This window comes from Lolium rigidum, chromosome 1, assembly GCF_022539505.1.
Source record: "Lolium rigidum isolate FL_2022 chromosome 1, APGP_CSIRO_Lrig_0.1, whole genome shotgun sequence".
Classification (NCBI taxonomy): Eukaryota; Viridiplantae; Streptophyta; class Magnoliopsida; order Poales; family Poaceae; genus Lolium; species Lolium rigidum.
Genome location: NC_061508.1, coordinates 125,304,064 through 125,323,573, shown reverse-complemented (window position 1 = coordinate 125,323,573; position 19,510 = coordinate 125,304,064).

Genomic DNA, 19,510 nt, shown 5'->3' with positions numbered 1-19,510 from the left:
AGCAAACAAGAAAGTAAATAAAATAAAGCAAGACAAAAACAAAGTAAAGAGATTGGATTGTGGAGACTCCCCTTGCGAGCGTGTCTTGATCTCCCGGCAACGGCGCCGTAAATTTAGCTTGATGACGCGTAAAGCACACGCCCGTTGGGAACCCCAAGTGGAAGGTGTGATGCGTACATCGACAAGTTTCCCTCGGTAAGAAACCAAGGTTTAATCGAACCAGTAGGAGTCAAGAAGCACGTCGAAGGTTGATGGCGGCGGGATGTAGTGCGGCGCAACACCAGGGATTCCGGCGCCAACGTGGAACCTGCACAACACAACCAAAGTACTTTGCCCCAACGAAACAGTGAGGTTGTCAATCTCACCGGCTTGCTGTAACAAAGGATTAGATGTATAGTGTGGACGATGATTGTTTGCAGAAAACAGTAGAACAAGTATTGCAGTAGATTGTATTCGATGTAAAAGAATGGACCGGGGTCCACAGTTCACTAGAGGTGTCTCTCCCATAAGATAAATAGCATGTTGGGTGAACAAATTACAGTTGAGCAATTGACAAATAGAGAGGGCATGACCATGCACATACATGATATGATGAGTATAGTGAGATTTAATTGGGTATTACGACAAAGTACATAGACCGCTATCCAGACATGCATCTATGCCTAAAAAGTCCACCTTCGAGGTTATCATCCGAACCCCTTCCGGTATTAAGTTGCAAACAACGAGACAATTGCATTAAGTATGGTGCGTAATGTAATCAATAACTACATCCTCGGACATAGCATCAATGTTTTATCCCTAGTGGCAACAACACATCCACAACCTTAGAACTTTCTCGTCACTCGTCCCAGATTTAATGGAGGCATGAACCCACTATCGAGCATAAATACTCCCTCTTGGAGTTAAGAGCAAAAACTTGGCCAGAGCCTCTACTAATAACGGAGAGCATGCAAGATCATAAACAACACATAGGTAATAGATTGATAATCAACATAACATAGTATTCTCTATCCATCGGATCCCAACAAACACAACATATAGCATTACGGATAGATGATCTTGATCATGTTAGGCAGCTCACAAGATCCGACAATGAAGCACATGAGGAGAAGACGACCATCTAGCTACTGCTATGGACCCATAGTCCAGGGGTGAACTACTCACTCATCACTCCCGAGGCGACCATGGCGGTGAAGAGTCCTCCGGGAGATGATTCCCCTCTCCGGCAGGGTGCCGGAGGCGATCTCCTGAATCCCCCGAGATGGGATTGGCGGCGGCGGCGTCTCCGGAAGGTTTTCCGTATCGTGACTCTCGGTACTGGGGGTTTCGCGACGAAGACTATATGTAGGCGGAAGGGCAGGTCAAGAGGCGATGCGAGGGGCCCACACAACAGGCCGGCGCGGCCAGGGCTTGGGCCGCGCCGCCCTGGTGTGTCGCCACCTCGTGGCCCCTCTTCGTCTCTCCCTCGGACTTCTGGAAGCTTCGTGAAAAATAGGCCCCTGGGCGTTGATTTCGTCCAATTCCGAGAATATTTCCTTACTAGGATTTCTGAAACCAAAAACAGCAGAAAACAGCAACTGGCTCTTCGGCATCTCGTTAATAGGTTAGTGCCGGAAAATGCATAAATTTGACATAAAGTATGCATAAAACATGTAGATATCATCAATAATGTGGCATGGAACATAAGAAATTATCGATACGTCGGAGACGTATCAAGATGCGAAATGGTCGTATCGGGCGGGCTGGTGCACCGTTCTCCAACACGCTAAACGGAAAAAAATTATCACATAAAGTGATGTGTTGTAGACATAAAAATATTTTTTGCGAAATTTATTGAGCGACGGAAAGTGTACACCTAGTTCAAATCCGGTCAGTTTCCAGCGGATTCGGCGGGACACCGCAGGAAGCCGCATGGATTCTCAGATAGCTAGCGCGTACATATGGCATGTGATATGTGGTGCGGAGGCGGTGTCTCACCACTACGCGGAGGTCTCGCGCAATGCTAAAATACGCCCCATGTAGTTGCTTCACAAAAAAAACCGTTTTGGCACCCCGAAAATGAAAAAACCATCGCCCATGGGTCGGATTGGAAATCCTCTCCCGGGGCCTTGCTTCCCATCCCAGAGACCACGCACGTGCCAAATATGGCCTCGTTCCGACAAACTATGCAGTGTCACGGGCCGTTTCCTACTCATTGCCCTAAAAGCCATAGAACTCCGGACGTGATAGCCCTGTTTGTGAAGGGTTTTCCAAAATAATTGCCGTATCCTAATTCCGACTTTTGGAGTGGTTACTAGGACACATAAAATGACGTCATGCGGCTCCGCGGGATTTTCTGACTTCGTTTAAATTGCCATTTGGCCAAAACGGGCCCCCACGGAGATGCGGTATGGTCGTACCGGGCGCGCTGGTGCACCCGTTTACCATCACGCTAAACGGAAAAAATTTGCATATAAAGTGATATGTCATAGACCTAAAAAACATTTTTCATGGAATTTATTGAGCGACGGAAAGTGTAGCCCTAGTTTAAATCCGGTCACTTTCCAGCGGATTCGGTGGGACACCGCAGGAAGCCGCATGGATTCCCAGATAGCTAGCGCGCACATATGGCATGTGATATATGGTGCGAAGGTGGTGTCCTACCACTACGCGGAGGTCTCGCGCAATACTAAAATGCGTCCCATGTAGCTACTTCACAAAAAAAAAACCGTTTTGGCACCCCGAAAATGAAAAAACCATCGCCCATGGGTCGGATTGGAAATCCTCTCCTTGGACCTTGCTTCCCATCCCAGGGACCACGCACGTGCCAAATATGGCCTCGTTCCGACAAACTATGCGGTTTCACGGGCCGTTTCCTACTCATTTGCCCTAAAAGCTATACAACTCCGGACGTGATAGCCCTGTTTGTGAAGGTTTTTCCAAAATAATTTCCGTATCCTAATTCCGACTTTTAGAGTGGTTACTAGGACACATAAAATGACACCATACGGCTCCGCGGGATTTTCTGACTTCGTTTAAATTGCCATTTGGCCAAAGCAGACCCCCACGGAGATGCGGTATGGCCGTACCGGGCGCGCTGGTGCACCCGTTTACCATCGCGCTAAACGGAAAAAAAAAATCGCATATAAAGTGATATGTCACATACCTAAAAACATTTTTTCCAGAATTTATTGAGCGACGAAAAGTGTAGCCCTAGTTCAAATCCGGTCACTTTCCAGTGGATTCGGCGGGATACCGCAGGAAGTCGCATGGATTCCCAGATAGCTAGCGCGCACATATGGCATGTGATATGTGGTGTGAAGGCGGTGTCCTACCACTACGCGGAGGTCTCGCGCAATACTAAAATGTGCCCCATGTAGCTGCTTCACACAAAAAACCTGTTTTGGCACCCCGAAAATGAAAAAACCATCACCCATGGGTCGGATTGGAAATCCGCTCCCGAGGCCTTGCTTCCCATCCCAGGGACCACGCATGTGCCAAATATGGTCTCGTTCCGACAAACTATGCGGTGTCACGGGCCGTTTCCTACTCATTAGTTAACAGTATAAGGGAACCACCAGGACGTCTCCACAGCGATTTGGTGTTCTTAACCGTTCGATCGGACGATCTGACGGTCAAAAGTTGTTTAACGTTGGCAGAAATCAGTTCCCGAATCGCTACCGATCCCATCCATTCCCGAATCGTTACCGATCCCATTATAAAGCCCGTTTCGTTCTAGGGCTGCTACTCCCAGCATTGGGTTAGGCTGCGTGTCATTGTTTGGGCCTCGAAACAGCACTATGTCGTTAAATGGGCCGAGATGTTCTGATTAACTGAACGTTCATCGTTTCGGTGAGGAAAAAGACAAAGAACACAATTAGGCCATGCGGCGAGGCAGGCAGATCCGATGCAAGTCGTACCAGAGGGTAGCGGAGAAGGCGGACATCCAAGAGGCGCCACGGTACCAAGAGCCGCTTCCGTTTCAAATTACGGCGCTCCTACCATTAAGCTTCGCCCGCTGCTTTGTAACGGGCGATTGATTACCCTGTGGGCGTTCGCCGTCCCCCCCATTAGTTCGTTTGCAGGGAGCGCTGGCCCCATCCGCTCCTTCAGTATCCAGTATAAAATCTTTCCTATTGTCTGTACTGCACCAATATATTCTTTCTATTGGTCCATGGGGATTCTCTTCTCCGTTGGTTGCTTCACAAAGGTAATTGGATTGCTGGCTTTCTGCACAGACGAAGCTGATATCCCTTCCTAGCATTAAGTATTTTCCTATTAGTGTTTCCATGATTGGTTTCTAGCCTTAGAAAATATTTTTTCATGTCCTATATTGAATACTTGTGGCGTTTGCAGGTATGTTCGTGCTTTGTGGGGATTGTTCCCTGGTATAACTGATCAGTTGCCACCGTCGCCTCTTTCTCCAGTCTTTCCGACGACATTGCAGCTCCATCTTTCACAAGGAGAGCCGATGCACAACTGAAGAATCCATACTTTGAAGAACTGTCAGTGTAGCAGCTTTAAATTCGCATTTTCCAATTGTGAGTAATTTGGAGAGTAGATGATTGGATTGGGGCGTCGACCTGAGGGTTGTCACCATGCGATGCTTTGAAATTTGCATTGTTTCTATTTGCTATGAAGTTTTTGTGGAAACATTTTTTAGATATACTGAATTAGATAGACACAGATTTTAGGTTATTTCTTCACTTGTCTTTCACTTTGGCAGGGACATCCTCCTCTTGAACTGCGCCTTCCATCGCCATGGGCCATGGCGTCAACCCTTCAGGCGCTGACATCATCATTGTCATCACTCCTACCCTTTGGGCGATGCGATTGTAGTAGTTGATTCCCTTTCCCTTCTTATTTGATTAGTCCCCTTTGTACACCCAACATGCATGGTCCTTTTGTATGTATGTATGTATGTATGTATGTACAATTTGTATGATTTGAACTTATCAGATTGCATAATTTCTTAATTATGATTGCCCTGGATGGAATCCATATATTATGGGGAGGACCCTCAATCTCAAGATGTTCGAAATAAACATTTTCATTTTCTTTAAGCTTGTCTTAATTTTCACTGTAAATTACTCATTAATGGTAAGCATGATGCAGAGTTGCAGACTAGGAGTTAACATGGCACCTCTTCTATTTTTCTTGGGTTCTGTTCTGATGAATCAGTGTTATAGAGAGCTACATCTTTGGAGTAGTTAGGTATCTATCCATTGAATTGACTGCACAGGGTTATTCATGAAGTGTAGTCAAGCTTAGATCATAAAAAATGTATTATTTCTTTCTTTCTACGGGGATGTGTTATGTGCACTATGCTTGTCTCGGCATAGCTCTGCAGTCTATCGCTTGGTACATATATTCAGACAAATGAATAATTAATATTTTTTAGGTGGAAGAACAAGTTATTTCTATTATACGCAAACTGCATATAGTCAGTCACCTATGTTTTAAACTTTTGATTTGAACTGTCTACAGGGTGGCGCTCCAAAAGGCCCTCAACTAATAAGTGCCGTGCTTACAATATTGTTGCAACTCCTTCAAGTTTGAATATAAATGTGGAAAGTAAGCCAGAAGAAGCGAGAAAAATATACACATAATTTTCTAATTTTATTGAATAAGCCAATCCCACATTCCCAACCAGTAATCAAAAAAATTATTTTTTTGTGAGCCTCAATTTTGAACAATGGTAACCACCACGAGCTGTATGTAGCATCGATGTGATTCCTTTGAAAATGTTGTTTGTAACATCTTTGAATCTCAGATTAAAATGTGATCGAGGTGGACGGGCGCGGCAACGCGAGCTTTTATGGTCTAGTTTGCCCTAAAAGCCATAGAACTCCAGACTTGATAGCCCTGTTCGTGAAGGGTATTCCAAAATAATTGCCGTATCCCAATTTCATCTGTTGGAGTGGTTACTAGTACACATAAAATGATGCCATGCGGCTCCGCGAGATTTTCTGACTTCGTTTAAATTGTCATCTGGCTAAAACGGGAACCTGAGGACATATAAGAAATTGATTGAATTGTTTCTATGTTAACATGGTATTTTACATGATTCAAATATGCATGATTTTAACATAAACGGATAGAGGATCTTTTTCTGAAGATTTTGATACCTCATACGCATTTTTCTGACATCATATGAATTAGTTATGATTTTTACCAAATTAGACAAATTTGAAAAATTGCCTACGCCGAGGGTGGCCGTCGGCGTAGCCCTATCTACGCCTAGGGCCAAAGATATGCCGAGGGCTGCCCTCGGCGTAGACCTCGCTACGCCGACGGTCGCGCTACGCCGAACGTCGAAAGGGCAGGCTGGCCTGGCCGGGCCATACGCCGACGGCCCCAACTTTTGGCCGTCGGCGTATAGTCTAGCCCTCGGCGTAGCCTCCCATTACTGTAGTGTTCATAGATGAAATCATGAAAAAACTTGTTGATATTTCCAACAGTTTTACCGTGGCTTGTAGGTTTCGAATCAAACCCTCATGGCGCCATCTAGCATAAAAGTTCGAGTTACTAGTTTAACATACGGGACGCATGGTAATGGTACGTGGGGCCTCGCGAGAAATCCCGTGCCCTGCTTCTTTGGATTCAGATTTAGATTAAGAGTTACTCGGTTACGTGGGTGCGTCGATGTCGATCTACATAGTTTTCCTCAATATTCTCGACCTCGTCTCATTTTTTTTTTTGACTGTAACTACGGCGGGCGTGAGCCAGCCTGAACATATATTCAGCCAAGTTGCCTATGAAGCTTTTCAGCCTCTACAAGATGGGTTCAAATGAACCAGAGTACACGGAGGTTACGAGGGAGAAGAAGAAATGAAAAAAACGCACACCACCAACACACAAGACTAAGGAGAGAAAAACAAAGCGGCCACCCCTCAACCTCGGGGACGGTTGGCCGATGAGAATTCTCATCGCGACCCAGGCACAACAATCACGAGGAAGAACCCCAAGGACATGAAGGAGGGACAACCCAGCTCGAGGACTCGCCGGAGTAGTCGAACGGCCTTGGTCCGCCGAGACCCAGCACCGGCACTGCACCATCAACGTAATCGAAGGGCAGCGCGCATCCGAGACCACACTACGCACCGACACCACCTGTGTCGAGGGTGTGGCCGAAAGGTCGCGCGCGGCCGAGACGACGCCACCCTGTGTGCCACCGGCTGAAGTCGAAGGGCATCGAGCGGCGAGACATCCATAGATTACTCTCGCATGGAGAACCCGCCGCGCGCCAAAGAACCCCACCAAGAACCCGACACCGGAGCCTAGCAACCGGCAAGAAGACGCCACCACCACCACTGCCACGGCTCACCTCGCAACGGAGAGGAGACCGCACCCATGGCCGCCATCTGCATCACCATGGGGCACACCAGCACAGACGGAAGCAGCGTCCTCTGAAACTGATGGCAAGACAGAGGGGCTCCACACCCAACCACGACGGCTTCCCGCGTGGGAAGCGCGTCACCACCATGGCCGCCACTGCGGAACCATGGCACTTGTCAGCCCCAGCGGCGAACAGCTGCAGGCTGATGGCTGAGAAAGAGGCGACGACCCTCGCAGCCACGCCACCGGCCAGAAGCCGGCACATCGCAAGCAGGCACACGCCGCCCGACACCACGCCGGCCAGCGGGCCTAGGGGATGGTGCCACACTGCCACCTCGTCTCATTCCATCACCATCAGGATTGAAGTCCCCAAGATCGATCGTATGACGCTGGCGCATGCCAGGTGCTGTTTCTTGGTGGATCTGTGACGACCACCCGACGCTTAAATGCATCCATAATCTTGGCTATATATGCTGAAGGCGTAGTTATGTTAGATTAACCTTGCAGATTTGAGTGATTGCTCCCATGGCTGATCGGGGATGGCCTCGATATCCGTGTAGTTGCATATCGGAGTATGCCTACAAGGCTACAACTAATTCATGCATGGGTCGATAGATCATCATGCGTTAGGAGTTAGGGCATCTCCAACCGGGCGACCCATCCCGCGCCCGCGCGTCCGGATGGGTCCAGCCGGACAAAAACCCGGTCCAGCGCGCGGACCCATTCCTAAAACGGATGCCTGCGGCGTCCGGAACGACGCAAACCCGGCCCAAATCTTGGCCGGGTTTGCGTGGCCGCGGACGCGAAAGGCTGGTCGCTCGCGTCCGCCCGTTGTCCGCCCCTGGCCCGCGTGTCATAGGCATAAATAATATTTTTCATTAAATAGAACTCATTACAATTTTTTTTTAGCTACTACTTCTATCCTAAATACGTACGGGGCCGGCGGCCTCGCCGGCGACTCCTCGCCGGCTCGCCGTCGGGGCCGTGGATTTCACTCGACGCGGGCGGCTCGTACGCGTGAGGATTCCACTCCGGCCTTCCTACGGGCCGGGTGGCGCGTCGGCGGCGGCGCGGGCCTCGGCAGCTTGGACGGAGGGCATCATCCTCCTCCTTTCCGCCCGCGCAGCTCGGGCGCGCTCGCGCTCCGCCTCTCCCGCGGCGGAACCATCCGCTTCCCGCATAGCTCAAGCTCCCGCAGGGCGGCGCGTTCCACAGCGGTGCGCGCCTCCGAGCGGACGCGGCCGGCGGCCCGGGCCTCGTGGTTGTCCTCGCCGCCGGCGCATGCGCTCTTGCCGGCCGCGCTCCGCCGACGCAGCATCCTCCCGGGCGCGCCGCTCGGGCGACGGCATCCGGATGAGGTGACGGGCTGCTCGCATAGCGAGCAGCCTCGTTCTTCCGGCCGAGGAGGTCGCCTAAGCCGCGGCGGCCGGCCCGCCAGATGCCCTCGTGCTCCTTCGTCACGCGCGTGAGGTCGGCGAGACGCTCCTCGATGGCGGCGTTGATGTTCGCCAGCGCGAGGTCCTCCGCGCTGACGGGCTCCTCCGCGGCGTCCGCCCCCTCCTCCACGGCCGCGTACCAGCCGTCCGCGGTCTCGTGCCAGCCCTCCGCGGCCGCTTCCCCCATCTCCGCGTCACCGGCCTTCTTTGCCGCCGCCTCGGCAGCGACGCGGAGCGCCTCGTCGTCGGCGACCCACCGCGAGTCCGCGCGCTCCTCCTCCTCCGTCCGCGGGAACCTGGCCCGGGCGGCGAGGGAGAGCTTGGCCCATGTGGACTGAAGGGTGCGCGGCATGGCGCCGGAGAAGGTGGAGGGGAAGAGAACGGTGATGCGGTCCGGGTGAGACCGCCGCCGTCTTTATAGCCGGCGGTCCGGCGAGAAACTTGGGCGCGAGCGCGCGCCAATGGCGTTTCGCGCGCGGGAACCTTGGTGCGCGCGGGATCTTTCCCGCGCGTTCCACCGCCCACCATGGCTGTCCCGTCGAGGCCTGCCATGGCGCAGCGCCGCGCAACGAAGACGAACCACGTGGCATCTCTTTGGGTCGCCGCGTTGGGCGCCGCGTGCGACCCAAACGGACACGCGGACGCGGGGCGCTGTCCGCGTGTCCGGGCGGCCACGCAAACGGCCCAAAACGGACGGCCCAGCGCGTCCGTTTGGGTCGCCCGGTTGGAGATGCCCTTAGGACACAGTGGCAGATCATCAGTCAGTCTACCTGGGAGATTTGCTAGCGCTTTAGGATTCTACGTCGCAAAAGTTCCTAGAATTCTTGCGCTTTGGAGCTCTACGTTGCGAAAGTGTTGCTATTTCTTTGGACCTAGCTTTAAATCCAGAGTTTCTGGTTGACGTGGGAGCCTCCATCTGCATAATCTTCCTCATCATCCTCGACCTCGTTTCATTCCATCACCGTCAGGATTGAAGGCCTAGATCGACGACTCTTCTCTTGCTGGTGTGACGTGTTGTTTCTTGTTGGATCTCTAGCGACCACACACGACGCTTATAAATGCACCCACAATGCAGAAATGGGAGCGTGATATGTAAAATTAACCTTACAGAAATGAGGGAATTGACTGCAGTTCAAGTAGAGATGGCTTGAGCTGCGCGTAAAAATTGCATATATTGGAGTATACTGTATACGTACAACTAAAAATGCACCGAGATATCGATCTTCACGAGCCACGAGCCACACACAGAATCGCTCAGTCTACGAACTAAGATCTCCCGACGCCTCGCTCAACCCTACTTACCTAAGAGTTGCATATGTCTTTCAGTAAGCAAACATACATACTGAAGCCTCAAGAACAGGTAGATCCGAAGTTGGTCGAGGCCAGTCTAGATATATACAGTTAAGATTCATTCAATTTACCGAAAATTTTATAAAGATTCGTTACGGACGATGGATATGAATGCTGCCCTGCCGGGCCGGCCGTGGTATGATTTCTAGTTATCTATTTTAGGTGAGAAAGGGCAGCAACGAATTGATTTCTGGACGGGTCAAGTAGCTAGGTGTGCAAACATGGATGAGCATGATCTGGATCTGCCGCAGCATGCATGGTCCGTTATCGCGTGTGTCCATGGGCATCGATCGGGTCCATGGATCCATCAATTTGGGATATGTATGTAATGTACCAGCTAAGCTCAGCCGGCTTAATTTGCGAGCACAGTAACGTAGATGGGGACTAGATCACCGACAGGCACAGGATGAACATACCAGTGATTTAAATCTTGACATGCATTGGCTTGCCTTTGATGATGTCGAGTCTGGGTGGAATATATTGCTTGATTATTACCCACGATGGGAGAAAGAAGGCCACGATTGCATTGTTACTACGCAAGTGTGGGTCTTGGTTGATGAAGTGTTAAGTATAAAGTAGGAGAATACTTAGATATAGCTAGAAGATGGCTCTGTAATAAAAAGTTCTTATAATTCAATTTCATCGCTTCTGCTTTTGTGGGGGTTTTGGAATTCTAGGAATAGCTTAGTGTTCAATAGACTCACTAGGTTGGATTTGAAGCAGGTGTGAAGAGTGATTCTTTCCTATCTGAAAAATTGAAAAGTTCCTTTCAAAAATCAGTCATGGAAGGAAGTGGACCTCTTCATGGAGCACCTATCAAGCAAGATCAAAGCACCACTGAAACTGGCACCAAGCTGAAGTGTTCTTCCTTCGATTGGATCTCCTCCTGGGCTCCTGCTTCCATACTTGCTCATGGAGGGAGGGCTTCGCCGAAATATCTGAAGGAACATCCAGAGGAAGATGCGTCGGTTCATGTTGTGATGTAATTGGCCTCAGTTCTGCAGTGGTGTGTAATAGGTTTAGCCTCCTTATGTGGCTTTTGTTCTGTCGTGCTGATGTGACGTGGAGGCGGTGGTTTTTTAGGCTTAGATGGTGAGTATTTTAGCTTCGTGGCGTGCTTTTGTTGGCACTAGGCTGCAGCTAGTTCAGTCTGCCCTGGAGGGGTTGATGTTGGGTAGGTTTAAACTTGGTTTCAGTTTGGGTTCGTAAAAAAACAGTGGCTTTTGGTGCGTTTTTGGGTGAGTTTGTTGAACATTGGTTTCGTTTGTGAAATATGAATGGAACCGGGGAGGATGTCTCCCTGAGAATCTAAAAAAAGAAGGCCACGATCACTTTAGTCAGCGTGGTGATCCGTGCAACTAAGATACAAATTAGGTTATAACTAAGATTTTTCAGTTGCAAGTGAGGTTTCGGTTACAACCACGAATAACGTGTTTAAACTATTGGATTTGCTTTGTGATATGTGCTAATTTGAGTTGCAACATCGGTTGCAATTGAGATTCGATAACATTATTCTACTGACAACGAGGAAAGTTAGTCACACCCTTTTTATAATATTCTCTAAACTTTTATTATTCATTGCAAAAGAAAATCTTACGCGGATACAAGCATAGACTGAATCGTGTACACACATGAGTTAGTAACTAGTCAGTCTCAGTCGGTATCAATCACCGCTGGATCAGGTACTAGTTCTACGAATTAATTAAGACCTGCAGCACCGTGCTCGATCATGGTTTTGAACAGCTCGTCAAGTCATGTCATGGACGCAAGAACAGGTAGCCTGAGGAACTTGATGACATGATCAATGTGCTATCGATGCGTGCATAGAGACCACGTAGCTGGGGAGCTAGTAAACTGCCACCCCCGTAATCTCCGTAATCTAGGTTAACACAGATTTCTTATACTCCTACTGTCGTTGCTAGATGATCCAGTGATCTATTTATAGTACGTATTTGTTACTTTTTTTTATTACAGAACAAAATTTGAAAATGAGGCAGTACTCGTGTACAGTACATGCCACAGCTCACGGTACTTGCAGGCGAAGAAGAGGCACCGGCGAGGACAGCCATGTGAGGGGGTTAGACATGCCGGCCGGCGGAGGCCCTACGGCATTCATTCGCCATGTAAGGGGTTAATTTGGAACGGAGGCGGTACTTGTGTTCAGTCCATACGTACGGGGACTACGGGAGATGGAGAAGAAATGAGAAGCTAGCTAACAGCATCTTTACCGGTGGCCCCGATAACGTTTTGGGCGGCGTGGTTTTTTGGTTCGCACCGGTGCATCTCAAGTGGTGTCGGCTAGTTTTCGAGCCCAATAGAATCACCGGCATCCCCGTGCCGACCCCTTAGCTAAGGGCGTCAATCGGGCGCGCCGGCGCCTCGCGGAACGTCGAAAACGAGCGTGGGCTCCGCCTAGCAGCCAGACACACCGATTTCCCGCCTCCTACCCACGCCCGAGCCAACTCCCACCCCTCTAGATCGCCACCGTCGCCGTTGCCGCCGCGCCCCCTGCTTGCAATAGACACCGCCGCCTGTCTAGGAACCGTCGTCCATCGACACGGCCACCACCCCCTCGACCGGCGGCCGCTGTTTCATCCGGAACAGAGCTCGCTGATGACCCACAAGTATAGAGGGTGCATCGTAGTACTTTCGATAAATAAGAGTGTCGAACCCAATGAGGAGCAGAAGGTGTTGACAAGCAGTTTCGATGAAGGATTCACTGTAAATGCTCACAGACAAGTTTTCAGGAGGTTTTGATACAGCAGATAAATAAAATACAAGTAAGTAAAATGCGAGAATAATAATTGCAGCAAGTGGCCCAATCCTTTTTAGCACAAAGGACAAGCCGGTTTGTTTACTTATGATGACCAAACGTTCTTGAGGACACACGGGAATTTAGTCTAGTGTTTTCGCTTCATATAGTTGATTAATCTTCATTGTTTTGATAAGTGTTGTGTGGGTGAACCTATGCTAATGCACCGCCCTTCCTAGGACTAATACATACTTGTGATTAAACCCCTTGCAAGCATCCGCAAATACAAGAAAGTAATTAAGATAAATCTAACCACAGCCTTAAACTCTGAGATCCTGCTATCCCTCATGCATCGATATACCAACGGGGTTCAGGTTGTTGTCACTCCGGCAACCCCACAATTAGCAAACGAATACAAGATGCATTTCCCTAGGCCCATAAAGGTGAAGTGTTATGTAGTCGACGTTCACATGACACCACTAGAAGAATAACACCACAACTTGAATATCAAACCATTAAATATTACTCAACATAGTTCACTACTAACATTTAGACTTCACCCATGTCCTCAAGAACTAAACTTACTACTCACAAGACATCATATGGAACATGATCAGAGGTGATATGATGATGGATAACAATCTGAACATAAACCTTGATTCAACGGTTTCACTCAATAGCATCAATAACAAGGAGTAATCAACACCGGGAGAGTTTCCCCTATGAAATACTCACGATTCACCCCTAGATGTTACATCGGAGACGAGGTGCAGCGGTGGAGATGACGGTGTCGGTGGTGGAGATGATGATGATGATGATTCCAATGAAGTCCAGCTCGATGACGGTGACGATGGCGACGATTTCCCCCCTCCGGGAGGGAATTTCCCCGGCAGATTTCCTCGCCTGCGGAGAGCTCTTTTCTCTCTGGTGTTTTCCGCCTCGAGTAGGCGGCGATGACTATCCTCGATGTTCCCCCGCACCTTAGGGTTTATGGCAGATGAAGTAAGCGAAAGGGCGATGGCCGAGGGGGTCGTGGGCCCCCTCCCCACGTGGCGGCGCGCCGGCATTGGTGGCCGCGCCGGCCCATGGGGAGGGCCCATGGCGGCCCTCCTCGGCCTCCCCTTTGGCCGGCTCCGTCATATGGAAAAATAGGAGCTTAGGTATATTTTCCGTCAATTGTTGATCTTCAGAAATATTGTATCCTCGACGGTGCTTTTTCCAGCTAGACTCGACTCCGGTGAGTAATTCTCCAATAATCATGAAACATGCAAATTAGGTGAAATAACATAAGTATCATCTCTAAATATGAAATATATCAATGAATAACAGTAAATTATGATATAAAATAGTGATGCAAAATGGACGTATCAACTCCCCCCAAGCTTAGACCTCGCTTGTCCCCAAGCGAAACTGAACTCAGTAAACAAGACCACATGTTTATGGAGTGAAGAGTCGATAAATAAAATACGGACAAGAAGCATCACATTTATTAATTCACACAAGACATTCTAGTAAACAACTTCCTCATATAACTCAACTTGAAACAAGTAGAGGGAAATCACAAATAAAGGTGCATAGGAAATCATAATTGGTGATGGCAAACTTCGTTCTTGGTCAAAGAACAATTAACAGATTGTACTTATCTTTCGAGCAGAGCCTTTATATTAGAGCTTATATGGCAGAACTTCCATGCTCAATCATAACAATCTCCTCATAATCATTGATAACCTTCAAAGTTATATTCATTCAGATAAAATTTTGTACCAAATAAGGAAGAATAAAAGACATGATTAAATAGATCACAATATAAATAGTTGGATCACAAAAACTCAATTGCTTGCTTGAGATAGAGGGAAATAGGTTTACTGACTCAACATAAAAGTAAAATATAGGCCCTTCGCAGAGGGAAGCAGGGATTAAATCATGTGCTAGAGCTTTTCAAGTTTTGAAATCATATAGAGAGCATAAAAATAAAGTTTTGAGAGGTGTTTGTTGTTGTCAACGAATGGTAGTGGGCACTCTAACCCCCTTGTCAATCAGGCTTTCAGGAGCGGCTCCCATGAAGGACGTTATCTCTACCAGCAAGGTAGATCATCCCTCTTCTCTTTTGTTTACACATGTACTTTAGTTTTATTTATGGATGACACTCCTCCCAACCTTTGCTTTCACAAGCCATGGCTAACCGAATCCTCGGGTGCCTTCCAACATTTCACATACCATGGAGGAGTGTCTATTGCAAAGTTAAGTTGCTTACCGATAAATCGGGGCAAAACATGTGAAGAGAATTATTAATGAAAGTTATTAATTGGGGTCTGGGCACCCGTTGCCAGCTCTTTTTGCAAAATTATTGGATAAGCAGATGTGTATGCCACTAGTCCATTGGTGAAAGTCTGTTCAACAAGATTGAAAGATAAAACACCACATACTTCCTCATGAGCTATAAAACATTGACACAAATAAGAGATAATAACTTTTGAATTGTTTAAAGGTAGCACATGAAATATTTACTTGGAGTGGCGCAAAAATACCACATAATAGGTAGTTATGGTGGACACAAATGGCATGGGTTTGGTTTAAGGTTTTGGATGCACGAGAAGCATTCCCTCTCGATACGAGGTCTTTGGCTAGCAAGGTTGGTTAGCAAGCATAAGAGTTGAGGGAAACAAACAAATATACATGTGATAGAAACAATCATGCATCTTCCTTGTAATCACAAACAATTTTAACTTCGAATACTAAGCTCATTAGCTAACAAGAAAGAAAGATAATGAAATAATATATCTACATGTACTTCCCTCTTTTCTACTTAAGCCTCAAAGTATTGTTGTTGTTGACCAATGCTAAGTTTGCCAAAACCAAATAGATTTACTTGATGCTCCCAAAGTGATATCAATACTAACAACAATATCAATCATATAACAGAAATTGCAAACTAAAATAAGGTGTGCAAAACGTAAATGATAAAACTTCTCATTAATATTCCATAATGATAACTCACACCAAGGGATACATAGATAACCAACTAAAAGAGAGATACTTCCATACTGCAAACCATCTTATATGATAACTTCCCTACTCATGATATGACACTACTTAACAATAAAAAGGTAAAAGATAGTGATGATGTGATACCGCGGCACTCCCCCCAAGCTTGGAACAAGCCAAGGGTGTGCCAATACCAATGATGAATTACTCCTTCGGTGGTGATGGTGGAACGACCCTGATGGGAGTGAGGAACCGCTCTAGCATTCTGCGAAGTCGGTTGTTCTCCTCCTGATGTATCTCCACTTCCCTTCTCAGAACACGGTATTGATCACAAAACTCATCGGTAACTCGAAAAGCTTCCTCCACAGCAGGGAAAGAGTTGAGGCTAGGGGCAGGTGGTAAAGGTCCCTGCAAGTTATGAGAAAAAGAACGTCGAGTGTTAACCGATCCCACTAAGATTGGCTTACTCCCCACAGCTTGCCGCTCTCTTTTTATTGATGACATCTTCTTCACTTCCTCCTTGACACTCTCATCCATCTCTTTCCGTCTTGTCACGACCCTTTCCTCTTCCGCCCATCCAACGAAAGTTCCTTGATCTAGATCCTGGAGGAGCTCACGTTTGCGACGCATTGCATAATCTTCTGAGGATGAACCTTGCGACGACATCTGAACAGAAACAGGTCGAAACAAAACACGACGAGAAGACGATATACGGACCTAGGGGGGTCCGGGGGATTATATAGCAAAAATTCTCAGGACAAAAACAAAGTACCAGGTCAAACCTGTTAGATGTATACTTCCCTCTGTCGTGACTGCTGCTGGTTTCTCTCCTAGTCTTCATGATCCAGCACTTTTCGTTCACACTTCTCCTCGTGGACGTACTCTTCTTCTTCTCTATGTTGATGATATGATCATTACTGGTGATGATCCTGAGTATATTGCCTTCGTCAAGGCTCGTCTTCGTGATCGGTTTCTTATGACTGATCTTGGTCCTCTTCGCTATTTTCTTGGCATTGAGGTTTCCTCCACTTCTGATGGCTTTTCTATCTCTCAGGAAAAGTACATTCAGGATCTTCTTGCTCGTGCTGCTCTTGGGGATGAGCGCACAGTTGATACTCCTATGGAGCTTAATGTTAAGCTTCTCCTACTGATGGTGATCGTCTTCCTGATCCCACCCGTTATCGCCATCTTGTTGGGAGTCTTGTTTATCTTGCTGTCACTCGTCCTGATATTTCTTATCCTGTTCATATTCTGAGTCAGTTTGTCTCATCTCCTACCACTGTTCACTATAGTCATCTCCTCCGTGTTCTTCGTTATCTTCGTGGCACGATCACTCGTCGCCTTTTCTTTCCCCGTTCCAGCTCTCTCCGGCTCCGAGTGCTATTCGGATGCTACATGGGCGAGTGATCCTACGGATCGTCGTTCGCTTCTCGCTTACGAGTGTGTTTCTTGGTGGTTCGCTTGTTGCTTGGAAGACGAAGAAACAGGTCGCAGTTTCCCGTTCGAGTGTTGAGGCTGAGTTGCGGGCTATGGCTTTGTTGATTCGCTGAGGTGACTTGGTTACGGTGGTTGCTTGCAGATTTTGGGGTCTCTGTTACGACACCCACTCCACTTTTGTCCGACAAGTACAGAATGCTATCGTATTGCACGTGATCCGGTCAAGCATGAGCTGACCAAGCATATCGGTGTTGATGCTTTTTACACACGTGCACAGGTGCGGGATGATGTTGTTGCGGTTCATTATGTGCCTTCGATTTGCAGTTGGCGGATTTCTTTACGAAGGCACAGACTCGAGCGCAGCATGATTTCTTACTCTCCAAACTCAGTGTTGTGGATCCACCATGAGTTTGCGGGGGGGTGTTAGATGTATATATCTGTCTATTGTAGTTTCCCCATATGTTTGGGGGCTTTCTGCATATGTGCACCTGTACATGTACTATATATTGTGGCCTTTGGCCCCCTGGTAATTGATGGCGTGTATTTCACACGTTCGTTGGGCAACCCCAAGAGGAAGGTATGATGAGCACAGCAGCAAGTTTTCCCTCAGAAAGAAACCAAGGTTTATCGAACCAGGAGGAGCCAAGAAGCACGTTGAAGGTTGATGGCGGCGGGATGTAGTGCGGCGCAACACCGGAGATTCCGGCGCCAACGTGGAACCTGCACAACACAACCAAAGTACTTTGCCCCAACGAAACAGATGAGGTTGTCAATCTCACCGGCTTGCTGTAACAAAGGATTAACCGTACTTGTGTGGAAGATGATTGTTTGCAGAGAAAACGAGTAGAACAAGTATTGCAGTAGATTGTATTTCGAGTAAAGAGAATTGGACCGGGGTCCACAGTTCACTAGAGGTGTCTCTCCCATAAGACGGACAGCATGTTGGGTGAACAAATTACAGTTGGGCAATTGACAAATAAAGAGAGCATGACAATGCACATACATATCATGATGGGTATAGTGAGATTTAATTGGGCATTACGACAAAGTACATAGACCGCCATCCAACTGCATCTATGCCTAAAAAGTCCACCTTCAGGTTATCATCCGAACCCCCTCCAGTATTAAGTTGCAAACAACGGACAATTGCATTAAGTATGGTGCGTAATGTAATCAACAACTACATCCTTAGACATAGCATCAATGTTTTATCCCTAGTGGCAACGAGCACAACACAACCTTAGAACTTTACATCACTTTGTCCCGGTGTCAATGCAGGCATGAACCCACTATCGAGCATAAGTACTCCCTCTTGGAGTTAAAAGCATCTACTTGGCCGCAGCATCTACTAATAACGGAGAGCATGCAAGATCATAAACAACACATGTATAACTTTGATAATCAACATAACAAGTATTCTCTATTCATCGGATCCCAACAAACGCAACATATAGAATTACATATAGATGATCTTGATCATGATAGGCAGCTCACAAGATCCGACAATGATAGCACAATGGGGAGAAGACAACCATCTAGCTACCGCTATGGACCCATAGTCCAGGGGTAGACTACTCACACATCACACCGGAGGCGACCATGGCGGCGTAGAGTCCTCCGGGAGATGAATCCCCTCTCCGGCGGGGTGCCGGAGGGCGATCTCCGGGATCCCCGAGATGGGATCGGCGGCGACGGCGTCTCGGTAATGTTTTCCGTATCGTGGCTCTCGGCATGCGGGGGTTTCGTCACGGAGGCTATTTGTAGGCGGAAGGGCAAGTCAAGAGGCGGCACGGGGGGCCCACACCACGGGGCCGCGCGGCCAAGGGGGCGCGCCGCCCTAGGGTTTGGCTCCCCGTGGCCCCTCTTCGTCTCGTCTTCGGTCTTCACGGAAGCTTCGTGAGAAAATAGGCCTCCGGGCTTTTATTTCGTCCAATTCCGAGAATATTTCTTTACTAGGATTTACTGAAACCAAAAACAGCGAAAAACGACAGAATCGGCACTTCGGCATCTTGTTAATAGGTTAGTTCCAGAAAATGCACGAATATGATATAAAGTGTGCATAAAACATGTAGATAACATCAATAATGTGGCATGGAACACAAGAAATTATCGATACGTTGGAGACGTATCAGTAATACAACAAGCATATTACTCTAACAAAACCCAAGTGGGAAAGGGACTCCGAGGAGTCGTCCCCATATGGCGGCGCGGCCAGGGTGGGGCCCACGCCACC